Raw genomic sequence first — 23,477 nt, forward strand, 5'->3', positions numbered from 1 at the left:
CTGGGTGGGAATGGGAGCCATATATGCTGAGCCATTCAGAAAAGGATCCAGAGAGAACCATCTGAGAAAGTCTGACTAGTCTCTGAGCCTGCTGGTTAATTCAGGCTAGTGCTGTGGTTAAGGGTATGGGCTCAGGAGTCAGGTCTCTGGGTTTGTAGCCTGAATCTGCCGTGCAATAACTGTGTGATCTTGTGTTCCTCAAATTTAGTCATGCTATCTCTAAAATAAGAGTAATGATAGCATACCTCAGCTCATGTAAAGCTCTTAGCAACGTTTCTGGGTCCTAGTAAATTCTCCATAAATGTTTGCTGTACAAATACAATGCAATCATATTATTATTAGTTCCATAGTGAAATGAGACACATCAGAATCCACTCGACATTTTTTATGGCTTTTTAGTGTATTAGTATACTCCATGAACTGTGTTTTGTTCTCATTACAAAATGAAGGTTTAGGAATCCCCCATCAATCTTTTTATATTCTTCATAATGTTCCTAAGCAGAGAATCTTTAGGGTATTATTCTACATTGAACTTAGTTCAGGGGGACCCCACCTGACTATTAGGCTGACCAGGGTGAACACTGGAGTCATATAAGCAGGACCCTCACAGAATGTACGCTTTCCTACGTTTAATTTTGTCTGAATTTTCTGTTAATTTAGTTTGTATCTTGAATGTGCCTCTTGTGTGTGGTGAGGCAACATCTGAGGATACAGTGAGGCTACTGTCCTCTTTTACTCATTGCCAGGTATGGGACAAGGTCTACAGTGAAGAAGCAGGAAGAAAGTCTCTGAAAGCCAGGGTGACATTTATTCTAAGAGCAACAAGATATCATTGATGTTTCTTGGGATGAGACAGGACACAGGGCTGCCGTAGAGTCATTCCAGAGCTCCTCTTCTCACTCAGGAATTCATTTCTCCTTCCTCTTGCCTCCACTTCACATTATTTTCTTTCCTTCCCATTTACAAATAAACCTGACCGGAGCCCCCAGGAATAAATGGTTTTCTCAGGCTTCCTCCTTGTACCTGTCTGGGCCCAGGCCTCTGGTTCTGACTCTCATTTGCAAGCCAAGAGGACCACAATGAAGAAGTTGTTATATTTGGATAATTATTAAAGCATTCCTTGTGCAAAGAAAAAAAAAAAGCAGAGGAGTGATGTGGTCTAATTTACATTTAAAAATGTACTTCTGGCTGCTGTGTAGGGACTAGGTTGTTGGAGGTGGTTGTGGTATGCACATGAAGGACGGCAGTGGCTTGGATTGCAAGGGAAGCAGTAGAGAGGGAAGATGAGAATGCATTTGGGTGTGTTTTGAAGATGGAGTTGACAGGATTTTTGCTTATAGGCTGGATGCACGAAATGAGGGAAAAGGAATGGGTACAAGGTAAGCTCTTAGGTTTTTGACATGAGCAACAGGGTGGATGATGGTGAATTTTTTACTGAGATGAAGGAGCCTGGGAAAGGAGCAGAGTGTTTTTTGGTGCAGAAGGGGAGATGCTGTGGGATGAGCTGGGTAAGTCAGGGGTTCTTCAATGGCTGTGTGGAGTTTGGGATATCTATTAGATACACAAGAAAGAACATGCCTTATCCACTTGGGGGACTGACATGGCAACTGGCACATTCTAGGTTGGGTCATTAACCATATATGGATGAGGGAATGAGGGAATGAAGTAGATGGTGATCTACTCTGTCACTACATCTTCGCTATTTTCAGATGCTGCTCATCAACACCTGTGGGGCACAGAAAACTAGATTAATTCAACAAGTAACACATTCAGACAAAAATAGGCTCAGATAAGTCTGCATTTGTAAAGGGCTACTATTTTTGTTTTTTGTGCTTTACATATTAATTTGCATATACAAATCTGGCATCCTGGAGTGAGGTGAGATTTTCTGAGAAAGATTTGGAAACTGTGGAATGTAGATAGTTTTTAAAGCCACAGGATGCCTTGAGGTTTCTTAGGAAGAACATATAGATAAAGAAATGAGACCTGTATTAGCATCCCATTGTGGCTGTAACAAATCACTTCAAAAGTAGTAGCTTAAAACAACACAAATTTATTATTTTATATTCTAAAAGTCAGAAGAGGTCTCACTGGGCTGAAATCAGGTATTGACAGGACTGAGTTCTCTCTGGAGACTCGAGGGCAGAATCTGCTTTCTCACCTTTTCAGCTTCTGGAGGCTACCTGCTTTCCTTGGCCTGTGGCCCCTCCTTCTGTGTTTATAGTGTGTCACTCAACCCATTTCCATCATCATAACTTTTTCTGACTGTCCTGCTTCCCTCTTTCCCTTATAAAGATCCTTGGGATTTCATTGGGCCCACCTGGATAATCCAGGATGATTCCTCATGTCAAGATCCTTAATCATAGCTGCAGAGTTCCTTTTGCCATATAAGATAGGATATTCGCATAATCTGAGGATTAGGATGTGAACAATTTTGGAGGCTATTATTTTGCCTGCCAAAGAGCCCAAGACTGATCTCTGGAGTGTTCTGTGGAGGCTGAGCAGAGAAGATCCAGCAAAGGAGAAAGAGAAGGAGGGGATAGTGAGAGAGGAGGAAAACCAGGAAAATGTGGTATCACAAGAGCAAAAGGTAGACAGTTTTAAGAAAGAGGGAATGCAATTGTATCAGTGAGTTTAACTAAAGAAGGGCTTTATTTCTGTCCTATAACAGTAAGTCTAGAAGAGTATCCTTGACTGGGGTACTAGTACAAGGTGCCTGTGTCTTCCTTCTCTGTTATGTTTAGTGTGCGACTTCCTTTTTTTTTTTTTTTTTTTTTTAAGATTTTACTTATTTATTTGAGAGAGAGAGACAGAGACAGGGATAGTGACAGAGATAGCCAGAGAGATCAGGAGTGGGGAAGAGATGGAGAAGCAGTCTCTCTGCTGAGCAGGGAGCCCAATGTGGGCTCAATCCCAGGATCCTGAGATCATGACCTGAGCTGAAGACAGTTGACCCATTGTGCCACTCACGCACTGCTAGTGTGTGACTTCCAAGATGGTGGCTACATCTCCAGGGTTTGAATTTGCCTTTTGGTTGGAAGAGTTGGAAAGGGTAAAGAGCAAAGGGCAAAGGGTAAGAGGAGCATGACTGCTGAGTCTGGTTCCTTTTTGTAAAGCTTCCTCAGAAGCTCCTTTTCAGTCACTTTTTTAAAAAAAAATAAGCTCCACACTCAGCATGGGGCACAACATAGGGCTTGAACTCACAACCCCAAGATCAAGACCTGAGCTGAGATCAACAGTCATGCTTAACTGCCTGAGCCCCTCAGGTGCCCCTGCATACATTTCATTAGCCAGGTTATATGGCCATGTCAGGCAGCAGCAGAAGAGGAGTCTGTTGGTCAGGAAGAGGGAAGAATGGATATTGGGTAGGCAGTTAATGGTGTCTGCTGCTGTAATATTGGTTAATAATAGAATTTTTGTGAAGGATAAGGCATCAAGAGGTCTTTCATTCAGGATCACTTCTTCCAAGAGATTGGGCTTTAAAAACAGATTTATCTCCTTTTTAAAAGAATTTTGATGATTGGTGTTCTACAACCTTCATAGAAACCCTTGTAACATTTGATTTATACACTTAAGAAGCTTTTTCTTCCTGTCTCAGTATTTCCTCTCAGATGTGATTTAATCCCATTTCTTTTTGTTCAATCTTCTGGAGAGATCGAGTAATACCAGTCAGCATCAATCAATTATCTGGGCCCTTGCAATAGTTTGAACTAGCAATCCTCCAATGAATTAGTGGAAAATTCTCCACTAGAGAGAAAATATAGGTGTAATTCTGTTAGAACTTACTGAGAGAATTAGTGAAATACAAAGTGGGGAAAAGTGCACTCCATTTTTTATTGGAAACGAGCTGGTTGAATTAATTTTTCATACAAATTGAAGGAGGTATTATATATGGTTTTTATTGATGAGGAAGGAAATATGAACACTTACAAAAAAATGGAAATATAATAAATATTCCAAAAAACTACAGACAAATGACTGCAAGGAAAGAGAAGATGATTTGGCTGTGTTGAAGTGTCCCCCACAGGAGGAGAGACAGAAGAGAGCATGGCACTTCAGTGAAGGCATTTCTGTGCCTGAATTAAGTGAAGTTGCCATGTGCCCGTCTCTTCTGACAGCTGGTGTTTTTCTGGGTTGGTGGTTTTATTTCCTATTTGCGCTCATTGGCAGGGTGAAGGCTAGTTTGGGTAACCATTATAAAGAGAAACATTTTAAAATGTCATCTTTTGGTAAATTTCCCAACTATGGCTTAAAAGATGGAAACAAATGTCCTTTGAAGTTCTTTTTACCCCCCTTCACATGCTATCTCTTAGGCTAGAAAATTGCTGTTCTCTCCTATTCTCTCCACCAGTGATCCCCACTTACATTTTGTAACTCTTAAAAGTGATATAAAATGGCCCACAATCCCAGAAATTCCTTCTAGTCAACATGTGCTACCCTCTCTTATCCCCCAACATACACATGCACACATACTGCAGAGTGTTGGTTACATTAATCCTGAGTCTAAACCTTATGTAATTCTCTCTCTCTCTCACCTTCCTGTCAGGATGGAGTCAAGTGAAATTTGCCAGGTAAAATGGCTATCTCTCACTAATGAGACGTGATCATAGCAGATCCTAATTAGAAGGCCAATGAATATTAGATACTTTAATTTTTTTTATTGATTTGATAGCAGAAACCACACCTGGTTATTTGTAAATGTAAAAGGGCTTTAATCTTAGGCATTCTATAGTCTGTCATCACTGATCATATCTTCATAGCCAGAAAAGGGAGTATTTTGGTTGGTGTTGAAGGATTTTGACAAGAGGGAGGGAAAAGAACATTTCAAGCTAAGGGCACAGTGTTAGTATTGGTAGGAAGGCAAGACATGACAAATAGCAAATAATCTGGGAAGGCTAGTGCACAGGGTTTGGGAATGTTGTAATGGGATATGAAAGTAGAGATATACTTTGGAATTGAGTTTTGGAAAGCCTTGAATGCCAGACTAAGGAGTTGAATTTTATTCATTAGGCCAGAAGATTTTTTGATGAAGGAAATGATCTGACTCATACATTAGGAAGAGAATTTATAAAATAACAAAAGTAATTTTAGCATATAGAATTTTCATATGTATATAGAGTTCTTGAGTTTACAGAGTTTTCTCACCTATTTTAAAAACATTTGGTCTCGCAGAATGAAGTAGATAAAACTGTATGTAGGTTTGGGAATACATGTCATATAGAATTTGTTTGAAATTGCTGGAACTATTTGGAAGATTCTATATAGAAAGGGTATAGATCTGTTCTGCATTATCTCCATATGCAAGGCATAAATCTAAGATAAATTCAACTCCTCCAAAAAGTTTTTAAAAATTATAAGATGGAAGATATAATTAAGTAAAGAACAACATAGCACAAAAAGTTATCTCCCAAAGACAACCATTCTTAGAAAAATGGTATATTACATTCCATTCTTTTTGGCTCACATATTCATCTCTCCATCCATTCACTCACCCACTTATACAACAAATATTTACAGATATTATGGTAGGTTATATAGATACAAGATAAATAAGAAAAACATGGTTCCTTACAGGGCTTGTGGTTTACAAAGTTATAATCACATATTCACATCCTGCTTTTTCACATTAATGTTTTATTTTAGTTTTTATTTTTTTAAAGTATTTATTTATTTGAGAGAGAGAGAGAGAGAGAGAGAGAACATAAGTGAGAGAGTAAGAGCGCAAGAGCAGGGGGGAGGGAGGAACAGATTCCCTGCTGAGGAGGGAGCCCAACATGGGGCTTGATTCGAGGATGCTGGGATCATGACCTGAGCTGAAGGCAGATGCTTAACCCACTGAGCCACCCAGACACCCCTCACATTAACATTTAAAATTTTCATTACATCACATGCACTTGCCATGCCATTATAGATGCATCACTCGCAAATATTTTATCTTGTGGATACCCCATATTTCTTTTCTACTCTTAAAGATATAGGTGACTACCAGTGTTTTTGTTATTATAAACAAATTTAAATAAACACTTATTTTTTCCTACATTTTAGATAATTTTCATAGAAGAGATTTCTATAAGAATTATAGAGCCAAAGGGAGTAAACGTTGATGAGTCATTTGATAGTAGTTATTGCTTAGCAAGAAGTGCCTACATTTATTCTCTATGCAGCAGTGTAAGAATCAGTCTGTCTTATAGCAGCCTCACCAAATGGGTCATTACTATGAAAAAATTAATTTGGCGTGAAGAAAGGTAGCTAATATCTTTAATCTTCATTAGAAAGACTATTAGATGACTCACTCCAGCTGTCAGAAAATGCAAGGTGCTATCTTGTGCTGTGGTGGGTGTCTTGTGACTGGAGGTGTGCAATCCTTGACTACCCAGCCATGTGGTCATCAGTCTAGAATCACTCTACAGTCTCAATTATCCCCACTGCATTTTGATTCTCTTTTATGATGGTGGTCCAAAGTGGTCATGAATGAAAATAGGCTATTTTGTTGAAAATGGAGAGAATGTCATTGCATAGGGAAACATGGAGTATGTAGGGAAAAAAAAGAAACTTTAAATAATCCAAATAGGATATAATTAGAAACAGTCAAGAGGTTTGTAAGAATTAGTGAAAAAGAAGCACGACAAAGGGAAAGGGAAGCACCTACAGAGGCAGAAAGGAAGGAAACCGAAGGCTTAGCAGTTCCAAGAGACAGAACAGGTCACCAGGGCTTCGATATGGATATGCCACAAGTATTAATTGCTTTGTTACAAGAGAAACGGCCTAAAAATATGTGAACAAGGCAGGGCCCTAGAGGTACTAATGGCAGTGGAAATGGTTGCCATGACAACGGCAAGGAAAAGTCAACCAAAGGAATTACTAATACATATGAGTGTAAATGTGTCTGACATTGAATAATGTGAGCTGATTCCTTGGCAGATTCCAACACTATTTTTGAGCCTGAAAAAAAAAATGTTTCAGCATTTTCATGTGCAGGTTTTATTTTATGGTTGTATGTATGGTAAGCAGTAACTAACTTTTTCTTAAGAGGTGGGCTTCAATTGTAAAATAACTTTTATTATTAGAATAGCATAGGAACATTAAAGGGTATTTTCTAAACAAAAGAAAAACAAATTGCTTATCATCCTTTATCAAAACAACAGCTTGTCTTCTTTCTTTACATTCAACTGCATTTTTACATATCGGTAAGCTTAGTACGCTGACGGTTTTGTATTCTGCTTTTATCATTAAATCCTATATGTAAAGCATTTTCCATATTTTAAAATCGCCTTCATAATTGACAATTAAATTTTTTGCACAGTTCATCAATTGCATTGTATCATTTACTCAGCCATTCACCTACCGGAAAGAATTATGTATTATTCACAAGTTGTGTTATAGGCAATGCAGAGGGAATAGGTAGGGTTCAGATTAATGTTACTGATATGCTGGCTGTTAGCATTACCTAGAGTTGAGCCATGGGCCATGGTGCATTATAATACACAAATATCAGCTAACTCAAGGGAGGGGTCAGTAATTCTTGATTAGCAGGTAGGGCCAACAATTAATAGGATAGGGAAGACTGCTTTTCTCATTATGCCTCATATTGCTTTATAATGCACATCTGCTCCTGGGCTCTGCTGCAATCCCCTCGTGTTTTCCTGAAAGACCATTTCTTACCCTAAATGAATCTGTCAATAATAATTCTTACGGTAAAGTAAAAAACCCAGCTAACAGGACTGATAAACATTCCCTCCTAGTCTGCAGTGAAGAAAAGTAGGTGGATATCACAAGATGTCAATGGTCTCTTGGAGTCCTAGTAAATCAGGTGTCTTTTTCATCTGGTACTGGAAGGGAGTCTGCTTGGCCTCATGTACTATACTATTCATCTTGTTTCATATACATAATGGTACTACTGGCTCAGAATGACTGTCAGGGTTTCAGGTTGTTAATAGAGCTGTTTGCTTCCGTGAGGATGCTTTCTGAATATATGACTATTCTATCAGCCTGCATGATTAGCAAATCAAAGGGCAGCTCCATAAGTCACTTGTACAAGTTCTGTTTGAGCCTAGGAAATTCAGTGCAAGCTTATTGCCCCTGATGATGGATTGATGGCAGATTGAAAGTGGGAACTATTTTTACCAAAACTATGGTTTTGATGACCATTCAATTACTGAAGAGTTGTACTGATTTAAAGCAACTAAAAGATATTGGTTTTATGTAATTGTCATTAAAAATACTTAATGAAGAATTAAAATTAGCATTTTGCATTCCAGTAGGCTATTTGGCTAATAGGAAGAAGGGGATTCGAAGAGATAAATAAGCAAGAAGGGTTCAGGAGAATGGAATAAACACAGGAAAGCCAGAATGAAATAGGATAAGGTCATTGATCCCGGTTACCACACACACTTGGGAAATTTTTTGGATACTTAGAGTTATTAGTAAGCTACTTGGTCAGAAAACTGTTGGGCTTCTCTGTGTCGAGCTTCCATGTCCAGAGATGCCTGTGGAATAGCTTGGAGAATCAGACTAAGTATCTGCTGCTTAGCTGAAGACACTTTGAAGGGAAAAAGTTCTTGGTTTCTTTTTCCCAAATCAGAAAGGGCCAGTTAAGAAGAGTTTGTTTTCTTGTGGTGACTATATTCCTTATGTCTGTGTGGAAGCATAAATTCTAAGGAAAAGAAGATTCCACTTCTCATTGCAAGAGGGAAAAAAAAGAGGGTGTAAAGGAACCCCAGAGACCTCAGAGGAAAGGCTGGGAGCTGGAGGGATAGAACAATGGCCTTCAAACTTGGCCCCCAACTCACAGGAACAAACACATTTTATATGGTGACCCAGTAGGGTGTGCATAAGCACACAACATCAGATAAACATTTTTTGAAACATTGCTTATCCTTACTATGTAAGGCATCACCACCAGTCTGCTGACAAGACGACATACATGAATTCACAAAATTTATCTTCATAATAACCCTGAGCAGGTATTATGTTGCTGTTTTCTAAATGAGGAGATAGGACTCCAGGAAATGAAATCACATGTCCATGTTCACAAGGCAGTTAAGGGGAGGAGATGAGCTATGGGCCTGTAGTGGACTGACCAGGGCTGAGCCATTCTCCACTATGCTAAGTGGCCTTTCCCCAGGAAGTACTGAAAATTGATCCTGACTTTCTTATCAACCAAAGAAGGGAGAAAAAGATGATCAGTTAAAAGAACTGTAACATCCCAGGAATGGCTCAGAAACCTAGACTTTAAAAGTCAGTATGGCTGCAGCAGAGCCCTGTGATTCAGAGCATGGGCTCCATCAGTCAGATCGCCCAGTTTGACTGTTGCTGCCCTACACTGACCAGCTGTTGTATCTTGGGCAAGTTAAAACTCTCTAAATGCCATTTATTTCAAAGTACTAATGTCAGTAGTAGCCTTCATGTAGCTTTGCCATAAAGGTTAAAAGAGAAGATCCATGGAAGTATTTAATACGGTATTGAAAACAGATTTGGCATTTCATAAATGTTATTAGTCGTCACCCTGGACATAGGGAAGGTGTATGAGCATGTTAGCAACCTCTTCATTTAAGCCAGACCCCTTGAGCTATATAACTCAGTAACTTGTTTATGGCACTCCAAATCCTACTGAGAAGCCAAATGTATTATTTGAACCAATTAGGGCTAGATGGAATCTCATAATAAACATTTGCTAATCATGCAAAGACCCCCTAAGCAGTTACTGAAATCATGGGACCAAATTGCTTCTAAGTCATTACTTTCACTTTTTTAAAAGATTTTATTTATTTATTCATGGGAAACACACACAGAGGGAGGGAGAGAGAGAGAGAGAGGCATAGACAAAGGCAGAGAGAGAAGCAGGCTCTATGCTCTATGCATCAGGGAGCCTGATGTGGTACTAGATCCTGGGACTCTGGAATCACGCCCTGAGCCAAAGGCAGGCGCTCAACCGCTGAGCCACCCAGGCATCCCTAGGTTGTTACTTTCATTATTGCTCCTATAACTCTGACTAAACACAGTCAAGAGTTTTCTTGATGATAGCCTCATTTATCAGAATTAGTAGCTTCAGTTCAGTTTTCATTACCCAGGTCTCTCAATCACAAAATCGTATATACCAGAATTTGAAACTCACATTTTAAAATGAATGGAGTAAACTTAGGAAGCCTGGCAGAAACTTAGAATCCCTGCTCTGAGTATTTGCCACTAGGATCTATTCCTAAAATGTGCTGTTAAAATGATGTGGGTGGCATTCTTTGATTTTGATGATCACAAATACCTTATCAAACAAGGCACTTGGTGCTAAGCATTAGAAGTGAGGACAATATCTTTCTCTCTGGTTGAAACACCTTCAGTTTTGTAAGCTAGTGACAAGTCAGCCACAGGTATGGGAGTCATCATCAAAACCTGATGAATAATATTGTCCCTGGTCAAAAGGAGACCAAGCTATTCAGATAACTTTATACACGAGTTTGATTTTATGAGTTAGATCTTATCAGATAATATTCTCACCTCTGGGGATGTCTGGGTGGCTCAGTAGTTGAACATCTACCTTCAGCTCAGGGTGTGGCCCTGGGGTCCTGGGATTGAGTCCCGCATCAGGCTCCCTATGGGGAGCCTGCTTCTCCCTTGGCCTATGTCCCTGCCTCTCCCTCTGTATCTCTCTGAATAAAACAAACTGGGTGGCTCAGTGGTGGAGCATCTGCCTCTGGCTCGGGGTGTGATCCCGCAGCCCCAGGATCAAGTCCCACATTGGGCTCTCTGCATGGAGCCTGCTTCTCCCTCTGCCTATGTCTCTGCCTGTCTCTCATGAATAAATAAAATCTTTAAAAAAATGAATAAAACAAACAAACAAACAAATTCCCACCTCTGTCTCCCTCTCCATAGCTGAGATACTTGGGTGAGTTGTGTAAAGCTTAGGGAAGTTTAGGCCATGATCCTCTCAAATTCTTGGAACACATTATCTGGAACTTGGGTAACTAACTTCACTGGTGAGGCAGTGGACATACTATCTAGAATGAATTGGAGGAGGACAAGTGAAAGACTTAATTGATATAAGCAGTTTGAATATTATTGCTGTCTTGATTTCCAGAATATGTTCTGTCCCATTTGGATGCTTTCTTTGCAAACACATACTGCGTGGCAATGACAGACTCTTAAATTATCAAGAATTGCAATATTGATGATAATAATGATTACACTTTTGAGTGCTTACTATGTGCCAAGCTATGCTAAGTATTCTAGATTAAAAATCTTAGTTCCTATTCTATAAGGTAGGTACTATTACTACCTCCACTTTACAAATGTGAAAACTGAAGTACAGAAAGTTTACTCATTACTCAGGGTCATACAACCAGCACTATTTCATGCTGACAAGCTATTAATAGTGCTTTACTTCTGTTTTTTCCAGCCTTGATTCCCTTTAATAAATCTCCTGAAAAATAACCACACATTGTGGTGGTTCCTAGTCACCCAAGAAGTCTTCTAAAATATATTTTATCTTTGCTTTATTACTGGCACATGGGTATCACTAACAGGTGTGAATGAAAACCACAGCCTGAATGGAGCTATTTTTTTTTTTAAATTTTTTTTTTTACGTTTTTATTTATTTATGATAGTCACAGAGAGAGAGAGAGAGAGAGGCAGAGACACAGGCAGAGGGAGAAGCAGGCTCCATGCACCGGGAGCCTGACGTGGGATTCGATCCCGGATCTCCAGGATCGCGCCCTGGGCCAAAGGCAGGCGCCAAACCGCTGCGCCACCCAGGGATCCCCTGAATGGAGCTATTGGTGCCAGGCCTCCTGTTCTATAAAGCATAGTATCTGGGGATGCCTGGGTGGCTCAGCGGTTGAGCATCTGCCTTTAGCTCAGGGTGTGATCCCACGGTCCTGGGATTGAGTCCCACATCAGGCTCCCTGGATGGAGCCTGCTTCTCCCTCTGCCTATGTCTCTGCCTCTCTCTCTGTGTCTCTCATGAATAAATAAATAAAATCTTAAGAAAAAAATGAAGTGTAGTATCTGTTGACATGAGCTCCTGCCCCTGGAAGAACATCTCCAATTCTAGAACCCAGAAGTCACCAGGTTCTTACAACAATAGATAGGCCTGTGTGCACAGTCATACCTCAATGGCCTCTGTACCCACCAGGACCATATCTGGAATGGCTTTCATCTCCTTTTTTTCTTTTAAAATATTTTGTGTATTTATTTGAGAGAGAGAGAGAGCACACACACACATGAGCAAGGTGGAGGGAGGGGCAGAGGGAGAAGGAGACTCCCCACTGAGCAGGGAGCTCAGTCTCAGGATCTCAGGATCATGATCTGAGCCGAAGGCAGACACTTAACTGACTGAGCCATCCAGGCACCCCTCACCTCCTTTGTTTTAAGACCCAGACAAGGAACGCTGCCTCTGTGAAACCTGCTCTGACCTCTTCATGTCTTCCCCAGGTGGGGTGCAGCATGCAGTTTGACAGGCACATTCAGAGTGGCTGTCTGGTATACCTGGACCAGAGGGTGCATGGGGAGGGGTACCAGCAGAAGGGGAGCAAACTTACAGATCAGAGAAGGCCTTGCATGCTCTTCTGGGGAGTTAGGATTTTATCTAGAGGGCAAGAGGGAACCACTGATGGCTTTTTAGCAGGGGAATTGATGTAAGTGTGACTTATTGTGGAGCCCAACATGGGGCTTGAACTCACAACCCTGAGATCAAGATCCAGGCACTTAACTGACTAAGCCACTCAGGTGCTCTGACATAAGCATATTTGCATTTAGAAAGGTCATTAACAGAAAAGGAGGCAAGACTGGGGCAGGAGATAAGTTAGGATGCTATTGCAATAAAGTAGTAGTAGTACTCAATGAGTGGGCATTGGAACCTGCCAGAGCGCTTAGTAAAACAAAGACTGCCTGGTAAGCCTCTGACTCTTGGTTTCTTTCCTTCTCCCTCTGTCCCTCTCCCAGCTTGCTGGCATACATTCTCTTTTTCTCTCTTCCTTTCTCTCTCTCTCTCTTAAATAAATAAGTAAATAAAATCTTAAAAAAAAAACCAATCAACCCACAGACTGCTGGAAGCCAACCCCAGAGTGTCAGATATAGTGGGTCTGGGGTAAGGCCTGAGAATTTGCATTTCTGAGAAGTTCTCAGTTGATGCTGGTGGTAGTGTTCTGGGAGCCCCACCTTGAGAACCACAAGGACAACTCTTGCAGAGAAACTGGTGATTTGAATCAAGGCTGTGGGGGGTGAGGTTAGGGACGAGAGGGCACATTTTAAGAACTATCTAAGACATAGAACTTGACTGTGCTGGTGATGAGTGGAGGGAAGTAAGGAAGCAAAAGGTTGGGATCCCTGGGTGGCGCAGCGGTTTGGCGCCTGCCTTTGGCCCGGGGCGCGATCCTGGAGACCCGGGATCGAATCCCATATCAGGCTCCCGATGCATGGAGCCTGCTTCTCCCTCTGCCTGTGTCTCTGCCTCTCTCTCTCTCTCTCTCTGTGACTATCATAAGTAAATAAATAAAAAAATTAAAAAAAAAAAAAAAAAAAAAAAAAAAAAGGAAGCAAAAGGTTTTGAGCTGGGTAGCTGGGTGGGCAGAAGTGCCATCAGCGACCTGGAGAGTTAAGGAGAAACAGAATCTTCAAAAGTACAGTTGTCTTAGGGTTAATGCATTTTGCTTTACCTCACATGGCAAGTTTCCTTTTAAAGAAGACTCCATTTTTCCACTTCAGCGACTTCTACTTTATTGAATATTAAGGAAATATTTTATGAAGGCCTTTCTTTTTTTTTTTTTTTTTTTTTTTTTTTTTTCAAATCAATTTTTTTTTATTGGTGTTCAATTTACTAACATACAGAATAACACCCAGTGCCCGTCACCCATTCACTCCCACCCCCCCGCCCTCCTCCCCTTCTACCACCCCTAGTTCGTTTCCCAGAGTTAGCAGTCTTTACGTTCTGTCTCCCTTTCTGATATTTCCCACACATTTCTTCTCCCTTCCCTTATTTTCCCTTTCACTATTATTTATATTCCCCAAATGAATGAGAACATATAATGTTTGTCCTTCTCCGACTGACTTACTTCACTCAGCATAATACCCTCCAGTTCCATCCACGTTGAAGCAAATGGTGGGTATTTGTCATTTCTAATAGCTGAGTAATATTCCATTGTATACATAAACCACATCTTCTTTATCCATTCATCTTTCGTTGGACACCGAGGCTCCTTCCACAGTTTGGCTATAGTGGCCATTGCTGCTAGAAACATCGGGGTGCAGGTGTCCCGGCGTTTCATTGCATTTGTATCTTTGGGGTAAATCCCCAACAGTGCAATTGCTGGGTCGTAGGGCAGGTATATTTTTAACTGTTTGAGGAACCTCCACACAGTTTTCCAGAGTGGCTGCACCAGTTCACATTCCCACCAACAGTGTAGGAGGGTTCCCTTTTCTCCGCATCCTCTCCAACATTTGTTGTTTCCTGCCTTGTTAATTTTCCCCATTCTCACTGGTGTGAGGTGGTATCTCATTGTAGTTTTGATTTGTATTTCCCTGATGGCAAGTGATGCAGAACATTTTCTCATATGCATGTTGGCCATGTCTATGTCTTCCTCTGTGAGATTTCTGTTCATGTCTTTTGCCCATTTCATGATTGGATTGTTTGTTTCTTTGGTGTTGAGTTTAATAAGTTCTTTATAGATCTTGGAAACTAGCCCTTTATCTGATATGTCATTTGCAAATATCTTCTCCCATTCTGTAGGTTGTCTTTGAGTTTTGTTGACTGTATCCTTTGCTGTGCAAAAGCTTCTTATCTTGATGAAGTCCCAATAGTTCATTTTTGCTTTTGTTTCTTTTGCCTTTGTGGATGTATCTTGCAAGAAGTTACTATGGCCGAGTTCAAAAAGGGTGTTGCCTGTGTTCTTCTCTAGGATTTTGATGGAATCTTGTCTCACATTTAGATCTTTCATCCATTTTGAGTTTATCTTTGTGTATGGTGAAAGAGAGTGGTCTAGTTTCATTCTTCTGCATATGGATGTCCAATTTTCCCAGCACCATTTATTGAAGAGACTGTCTTTCTTCCAATGGATAGTCTTTCCTCCTTTATCGAATATTAGTTGCCCATAAAGTTCAGGGTCCACTTCTGGATTCTCTATTCTGTTCCACTGATCTATGTGTCTGTTTTTGTGCCAGTACCACACTGTCTTGATGACCACAGCTTTGTAGTACAACCTGAAATCTGGCATTGTGATGCCCCCAGATATGGTTTTCTTTTTTAAAATTCCCCTGGCTATTCGGGGTCTTTTCTGATTCCACACAAATCTTAAAATAATTTGTTCTAACTCTCTGAAGAAAGTCCATGGTATTTTGATAGGGATTGCATTAAACGTGTATATTGCCCTGGGTAACATTGACATTTTCACAATATTAATTCTGCCAATCCATGAGCATGGAATATTTTTCCATCTCTTTGTGTCTTCCTCAATTTCTTTCAGAAGTGTTCTATAGTTTTGAGGGTATAGATCCTTTACATCTTTGGTGAGGTTTATTCCTAGGTATCTTATGCTTTTGGGTGCAATTGTAAATGGGATTGACTCCTTAATTTCTCTTTCTTCAGTCTCATTGTTAGTGTATAGAAATGCCACTGACTTCTGGGCATTGATTTTGTATCCTGCCACGCTACCGAATTGCTGTATGAGTTCTAGCAATCTTGGGGTGGAGACTTTTGGGTTTTCTATGTAGAGTATCATGTCATCGGCGAAGAGAGAGAGTTTGACTTCTTCTTTGCCAATTTGAATGCCTTTAATGTCTTTTTGTTGTCTGATTGCTGAGGCTAGGACTTCCAGTACTATGTTGAATAGCAGTGGTGAGAGTGGACATCCCTGTCTTGTTCCTGATCTTAGGGGAAAGGCTCCCAGTGCTTCCCCATTGAGAATGATATTTGCTGTGGGCTTTTCATAGATGGCTTTTAAGATGTCGAGGAATGTTCCCTCTATCCCTACACTCTGAAGAGTTTTAATCAGGAATGGATGCTGTATTTTGTCAAATGCTTTCTCTGCATCCAATGAGAGGATCATATGGTTCTTGGTTTTTCTCTTGCTGATATGATGAATCACATTGATTGTTTTACGGGTGTTGAACCAGCCTTGTGTCCCAGGGATAAATCCTACTTGGTCATGGTGAATAATTTTCTTAATGTACTGTTGGATCCTATTGGCCAGTATCTTGTTGAGAATTTTTGCATCCATGTTCATCAGGGATATTGGTCTGTAATTCTCCTTTTTGGCGGGGTCTTTGTCTGGCTTTGGAATTAAGGTGATGCTGGCTTCATAGAACGAATTTGGAAGTACTCCATCTCTTTCTATCTTTCCAAACAGCTTTAGGAGAATAGGTATGATTTCTTCTTTAAACGTTTGATAAAATTCTCCTGGGAAGCCATCTGGCCCTGGACTCTTGTGTCTTGGGAGGTTTTTGATGACTGCTTCAATTTCCTCCCTGGTTATTGGCCTGTTCAGGTTTTCTATTTCTTCCTGTTCCAGTTTTGGTAGTTTGTGGCTTTCCAGGAATGCGTCCATTTCTTCTAGATTGCCTAATTTATTGGCGTATAGCTGTTCATAATATGTTTTTAAAATCGTTTGTATTTCCTTGGTGTTGGTAGTGATCTCTCCTTTCTCATTCATGATTTTATTAATTTGAGTCTTCTCTCTCTTCTTTTTAATAAGGCTGGCTAATGGTTTATCTATCTTATTAATTCTTTCAAAGAACCAACTCCTGATTCTGTTGATCTGTTCCACAGTTCTTCTGGTCTCGATTTCGTTGAGTTCTGCTCGAATCTTTATTAACTCCCTTCTTCTCTTGGGTGTAGGATCTATTTGCTGTTTTTTCTCTAGCTCCTTTATGTGTAAGGTTAGCTTTTGTATTTGAGTTCTTTCCAGTTTTTGAATGGATGCTTGTATTGCGATGTATTTCCCCCTTAGGACTGCTTTTGCTGCATCCCAAAGATTTTGAACGGTTGTATCTTCATTCTCATTAGTTTCCATGAATCTTTTTAATTCTTCCTTAATTTCCTGGTTGACCCTTTTATCTTTTAGCAGGATGGTCCTTAACCTCCACGTGTTTGAGGTCCTTCCAAACTTCTTGTTGTGATTTAGTTCTAATTTCAAGGCATTATGGTCCGAGAATATGCAGGGGACAATCCCAATCCTTTGGTATCGGTTCAGACCCGATTTGTGACCCAATATGTGGTCTATTCTGGAGAAAGTTCCATGTGCGCTTGAGAAGAATGTGTATTCAGTTGAGTTTGGATGTAAAGTTCTGTAGATATCTGTGAAATCCATCTGGTCCAGTGTATCATTTAAAGCTCTCGTTTCTTTGGAGATGTTTTGCTTAGAAGACCTATCGAGTATAGAAAGAGCTAGATTGAAGTCACCAAGTATAAGTGTATTATTATCTAAGTATTTCTTCACTTTGGTTAATAATTGATTTATATATTTGGCAGCTCCCACATTCGGAGCATATATATTGAGGATTGTTAAGTCCTCTTGTTGAATAGATCCTTTAAGTATGATATAGTGTCCCTCTTCATCTCTCACTACAGTCTTTGGGGTAAATTTTAGTTTATCTGATATAAGGATGGCTACCCCTGCTTTCTTTTGAGGACCATTCGAATGGTAAATGGTTCTCCAACCTTTTATTTTCAGGCTGTAGGTGTCCTTCTGTCTAAAATGAGTCTCTTGTAGACAGCAAATAGATGGGTCCTGCTTTTTTATCCAGTCTGAAACCCTGCGCCTTTTGATGGGGTCATTAAGCCCGTTCACATTCAGAGTTACTATTGAGAGATATGAGTTTAGTGTCATCATGATATCTATTCAGTCTTTGTTTTTGTGGACTGTTCCACTGAACTTCTTCTTAAAGGGGAATTTTAAGAGTCCCCCTTAAAATTTCTTGCAGAGCTGGTTTGGAGGTCACATATTCTTTTAGTTGCTGCCTGTCTTGGAAGCTCTTTATCTCTCCTTCCATTTTGAATGAGAGCCTTGCTGGATAAAGTATTCTTGGTTGCATGTTCTTCTCATTTAGGACCCTGAATATATCCTGCCAGCCCTTTCTGGCCTGCCAGGTCTCTGTGGAGAGGTCTGCTGTTACCCTAATACTCCTCCCCATAAAAGTCAGGGATTTCTTGTCTCTTGCTGCTTTAAGGATCTTCTCCTTATCTTTGGAATTTGCAAGCTTCACAATTAAATGTCGAGGTGTTGAACGGTTTTTATTGATTTTAGGGGGGGATCTCTCTATTTCCTGGATCTGAATGCCTGTTTCCCTTCCCAGATTAGGAAAGTTTTCAGCTAGAATTTGTTCAAATACATATTCTGGCCCTCTGTCCCTTTCGGCGCCCTCGGGAACCCCAATCAAACGTAGGTTTTTCTTCCTCAGGCTGTCGTTTATTTCCCTTAATCTATCTTCATGGTCTTTTAATTGTTTGTCTCTTTTTTCCTCAGTTTCCCTCTTTGCTATCAACTTGTCTTCTAGGTCACTCACTCGTTCTTCCACCTCGTTAACCCTCGTCGTTAGGACTTCTAGTTTGGATTGCATCTCATTCAATTGATTTTTAATTTCTGCCTGATTAGCTCTAAATTCTGCAGTCATGAAGTCTCTTGAGTCCTTTATACTTTTTTCTAGAGCCACCAGTAGCTGTATAATAGTGCTTCTGAATTGGCTTTCTGACATTCAATTGTAATCCAGATTTTGTAACTCTGTGGGAGAGAGGACTGTTTCTGATTCTTTCTTTTGAGGTGAGGTTTTCCTTCTAGTCATTTTGCTCAGTGCAGAGTGGCCAAAAGCAAGTTGTATTGGGAAAAAGAGAAAAAGAGAGGAGAGAAAGAAGGAAAGAAAAGAGAAAGAGAAAAAAAAGGGAAGAAAAAAAAAAAAACGAAAAAAAAAAAAAAGAAGAAGAAAAAGAAAGAAAAAGAAAGGAGAAAAAAAGGGGGGTGGGGGAAGGAAACAAATCAAAAAGCAAAACAAAATAAAAACAAAAACAAAAACAAAAACAAACAAACAAAAAAAGAACCACCGGGGAGTATCTTCTGATTCTGTGTACTTTAAGTCCCTTGGCTTCTCCTGGAAGTTGTCCGTCTAGCTGGTGTTCTGGGGGAGGGGCCTGTTGTGCTGATTTTCAGGTGTGAGCACTTGGGGGAGCTGCTGTGCCCCCTCCTGGTGCAGGGCTCAGTGGGGGTTGTTTACCCCGTGAGGCCGCAGGAGGAACAGCCCCAGTGGCGGGGCAGCTCTGGAGCCCTGGATTCAGCCCCCGCAGGAACTCCGTCTGCAGGGCCTGGAGGCTCCGGGGCGGGGCCGCTGATGTGCTCAGCTGGGGCAGGAGCGTCCTTGCGGTCCTGGGCCCTCCCGGCCTCTGCCTGTCCCGGGGGAGGCCGGATCCTGGGCTGTGTCCCGGCGCCCTGTGCTCCGGAGCCTGCGCTGTTGGATTCGCGCTCCCGGGCCGCGCAGCCCCCTCCGCGGAGCCGCCGCCCGAGCCCCTCCGAGCTGCTCCTGGAACCGCGCAGCCCCCTCCGCACGGAGCCTCTTCCTCTGCCCGAGCCCCTCCGAGCTGTTCCCAGGGCCGCGCAGCCCCCTCCGCGGAGCCGCCGCCCGAGCCCCTTCAGCTGCTCCGGGTCCCGCCGGGTCCCGCCGTGCGCGCTGCAGCCCTTAGGGAGCTCGGCGCACTCTCCTGGGCGCGCAGTTGCTCTGTTACTGTCCCAGGGAGCCCGAGGACATCGCCGCCCTCCTGGGTCCTGCTCCACCTCCCCGCGAGCCCCTTTCCCCCGGGAAGGTCGGTGCAGCTCCTGCTCCTCCGGGACGGGGCTCTCCTGTCCTGGGGACACTCGCCCCGGCCTCAGCCCGGCTCCTCGCGGGGCCCCTCCCCCTTGGAGGCCTTTGTTTCTTTATTTCTTTTTCCCCGTCTTCCTACCTTGATAGAAGCGCGAACTCTTCTCACTGTAGCATTCCAGCTGGTCTCTCTTTAAATCTCAGGCCGAATTCATAGATTTTCAGGATAATTTGAAGGTTTTCTAGGTAGTTTGGTGGAGACAGGTGATTTGGAGACCCTACTCCTCCGCCATCTTGCTCCTCCCCCTATGAAGGCCTTTCAATAAATTAAGTGGCTTCTGTGGATGGTTTTATGTTACCAAGCAGGCATGTGTAAGGGAGAGGAATTCACGGGGAGATGAGTGAGGCTGCCAGAGGGTATGTGTTTGGGGCTACATCATATTCTTTTCTCTTTGCTTGTCCCCTGCAATGCTGTGGTTACAGCTGCAGAAGGAAACACCCACAAACAGATTCTCCTGGTTGGCAACAATTATGAGTATTATCACTCAGCAACCATGGAAGTTGTTCACCATTTTTAAAAAGGACTAACAATGTTTATTGTTCAAATATGGCACAACAGAAATAGTGCTTGAATGGGGAGTCCCAAGTGGGATAAGTCAGCAACAGTGGGATTTCCCTATGTTTGCAACCAAGCAGGAAGGAGAGAAGACCCTCGTTTGTCTTGGCTTTGAGAAAAGAACATAAATTTACTGCCTGGTAAACTCTCAGGCAAGGGGTTGGTCGGGAGATGCAGGAGCCACTGGTGTGTTCCGATACTGAGCTCTTTTCACCCAGGCAGCTCCACTGGAAGCTGTACCATGACCACAAATGAGAAAGGATGTGCTCGTGGAAAGATACTTGCTGGCCAAGCTGGTCATAATTCATGCTCCAGTGATGCCATGCTCGGGGGAGGGAGAATGAAACATTTATGAAAATGGCTCTGTCCCGGTTGCGTATTATGTTTGTCAAAGGGAAGAAGGCAAAGGAGCGGGAGTCATGTCCAAAGAGTGGCCATGCTTGTTTTGATTTTTGTTTGTTTGCATCTCTCGGGCTAGACTGTATATGTGAGATTTTGAATGTGAGCCCACTAGGTACTTCATATCCTCTACTCTGCTGTTTCACTGCGTTGCAAAACATCCTCCTGAAGTACCCATGAGGGTAGAAGAGAGTGGATTTGATCGCTAGAGGATGGAGGTATAGCCTGAAGCATCTGCCTAGGAGTGAGAAATTTCTTTGCAATGTCATTGTAACACTAAAAGATAAAATAAAATAAAAGCAAGAACGTTTTGCATTTAATTCCACGATATGCCCACATTTGTTGTAATAGTAACAGTTATCTGTACTCTCCCATTGGAAGCATAAAATTGAAAAAATTCTCCCTAGATGACACCAAGGCAATTTAACATCCTGTAATTCTTCCTGCCACTCATTAAGCGATTAGGGGCGTTTTCTCAAATTCATGGTGATTTTGTCCAAGGAGAAGGGCCCAGTAGTTCTCTGGAAGGAGTAGAATCCAGCTTTGGTGGGAATATAATGAGGTCTGTTTTGAATAAGAACAGAGGCTTAATCAGCATGGGCCCTGTGCTCATACAAGTTTTGCTGACATTTTTTTTCCCAAATAATTTTAACAACACTCAAGCTTTCTGGGTTTCTCTATTATCTGAGAATGTGTGGAAAGAGCACTGGGTTGGCAAATGAAACACTGTTATGATGAGCCTTGGTGCCCTCAGAGAGCCACTTCACCTTGGTTTCCTCACCCATAAAATGAGAAGCTTAAGCTCAGTCATCTCTAAAATCAATTCCAGCCAAATCCCTATTTTTAATGTAGGGAACAATATCAACTAGTCCCTACACCAAAGACTTGGTGAAAACAACTGGAGGGAAAAAAGTGGGCCCAAGAGTCTGAATTTGAGCTGTATTTTCTTCTCTCTTGAATGATGTGGTACAGATTTGGGGCTTGAATAATATTTATTCTCCAAACAAGTATTTTTAAACAAATGTTTATATTCTAAGTTCTTTACAAATACTACCTCATTCAATCCTCATGATTTTGCTGTCAGGTTGGTGCTATTATAATTTCCATTCTGCAGATGAGAAAACTGAAGCATGGAGAGGTTAATCAATGTGTACAAAGTTGTAACTGGCAAGGGCAGAGCCAGGTTTTGAACCCAGGCAGTCTGGCCCAGAGTCCTTGCTCCTCACTGCCATACTGTGCCATCTCACCATGGAACAGTAGAGACGCTGTATTTTTCCCCACCACCAGGTTATGCTACAAATGGTGCCATGGCATTTATGCTGTCAGTATGAAGATGAACATGATTGGCCCCTACCCTCTCGGAACCCACAATCCAAGGGGAGGAGAGAGATACAAAAACAGCCAACTACGGCAGGAGGCTAACTACAGCTTTCAGAGGCTAAGTGAAGGAGGTGGAGGCAGTAGTGATTCTGTCTGGGTAGGGGAAGGCGGGGGCAAAGCGAAGGCTACAATGAGAGCCTTGAAGGAAATTTGGACTAAGAATTTTAGGACGTTGGGCAGCCCAGGTGGCTCAGTGGTTTAGCATTGCCTTCAGCCCAGGGTCTGATCCTGGAGACCTGGGATCGAGTCCCACGGTGGGCTCCGTGCATGGACCCTGCTTCTCCCTCTGCCTATGTCTCTGCCTCTCTGTCTCTCTGTGTGTTTCTCATGAATAAATAAATAAAATGTTAAAAAAAAAGAATTTTAGGACGCTTATAAATTTATCAGAGAGAGAAAGGAAGTGTGGATGAGTCTGGGTGGGAATTCCAGCTGGAGGGAACAGAGGGTACAGAAGTGCAGTGAGACCTCCAGTGGGTCTAAAGCTTGGGGATTCCCACCTGAACTGGGCATTGCCATGAAGTAGGAGCAAACATTTCTGTATTATTTAAAAAAATTTTTTTTTAACACTGAACATGTATTTCTTTTACAAAACCAAAAATAAAGCTATTTTATTTTAAGGCACAATTGTTCGCCTTTAAAAACAACTTGTCTCTGTTCTTTTTGAGAAATCAAAGCAATATTATGTACTTGGCTTCCTTAAAATAATGAGGTTTGAAAACAAATCCAAGCCCTTACACTCATTGGCTGTATGTCCCTGCCTTTTCTGGGCTTCAGTTTACTTTTCTATAAATTGGAGATATTCATAACTACTCTGCTGGCTTGATGGAATAAATAAATGAGACAATGAATATCAAATATATAATAGCTACCAGAGCTTGGCACAGAGGAAATCAGTAAATATTATTTTGCATCTCCTCACCTTTGTAAAATAGTTTTCACACGTATAGGCTTAAATCTTAGGTAGTTAAGTGGTTGAAGAATGCTGAGAGAACAACATCATGGCCACAGATGAACTTGTCATTGTACGTGTTTGGTGCCTGTGGTTTCAGGATGGACGGTGAGCAGGTGCCTGAGATGAAAATATCTTATGTAGAGTCTAATTAGCCTTCTCAGCTTGGTATAGCTGTAGGAGAAATCTTGGCATACAGCCAGGAGCACTTCTCAACAACTTTTCTCAGTACATGGAGAACATTCCTGAACCCCATGCAAGGCAGTGACATATGACAAACATCAGGGCACAGATAGATAATGATCTTCCCTGCTCTATCAGAGGTGTATATACATCTCTCAGCTTTCTCACTCACAAGCAATCAAG

General features: G+C 41.7%; 1 long non-coding RNA gene across 2 annotated transcripts in view; it reads right to left on the bottom strand.

Annotated features, from left to right (window-relative positions):
• Positions 1-789: 789 nt before the first annotated feature.
• The window catches only part of LOC140641772 (uncharacterized), a 41,355-nt gene continuing 18,667 nt past the window's right edge, over positions 790-23,477 (bottom strand). The window contains exons 3-4 of one of the 2 annotated variants that reach the window (XR_012038365.1): positions 23,082-23,231; positions 790-1,726 (exon numbers count right to left, since the gene is read on the bottom strand). This is a non-coding gene — a long non-coding RNA (uncharacterized lncRNA). Of the gene's footprint in view, positions 1,727-21,076; positions 21,347-23,081; positions 23,232-23,477 lie in introns of those variants that run through there. The other variant, XR_012038366.1, reaches the window with a different exon arrangement.

The sequence above is a fragment of the Canis lupus genome, chromosome 10, assembly GCF_048164855.1.
Source record: "Canis lupus baileyi chromosome 10, mCanLup2.hap1, whole genome shotgun sequence".
NCBI classification, from domain to species: Eukaryota; Metazoa; Chordata; class Mammalia; order Carnivora; family Canidae; genus Canis; species Canis lupus.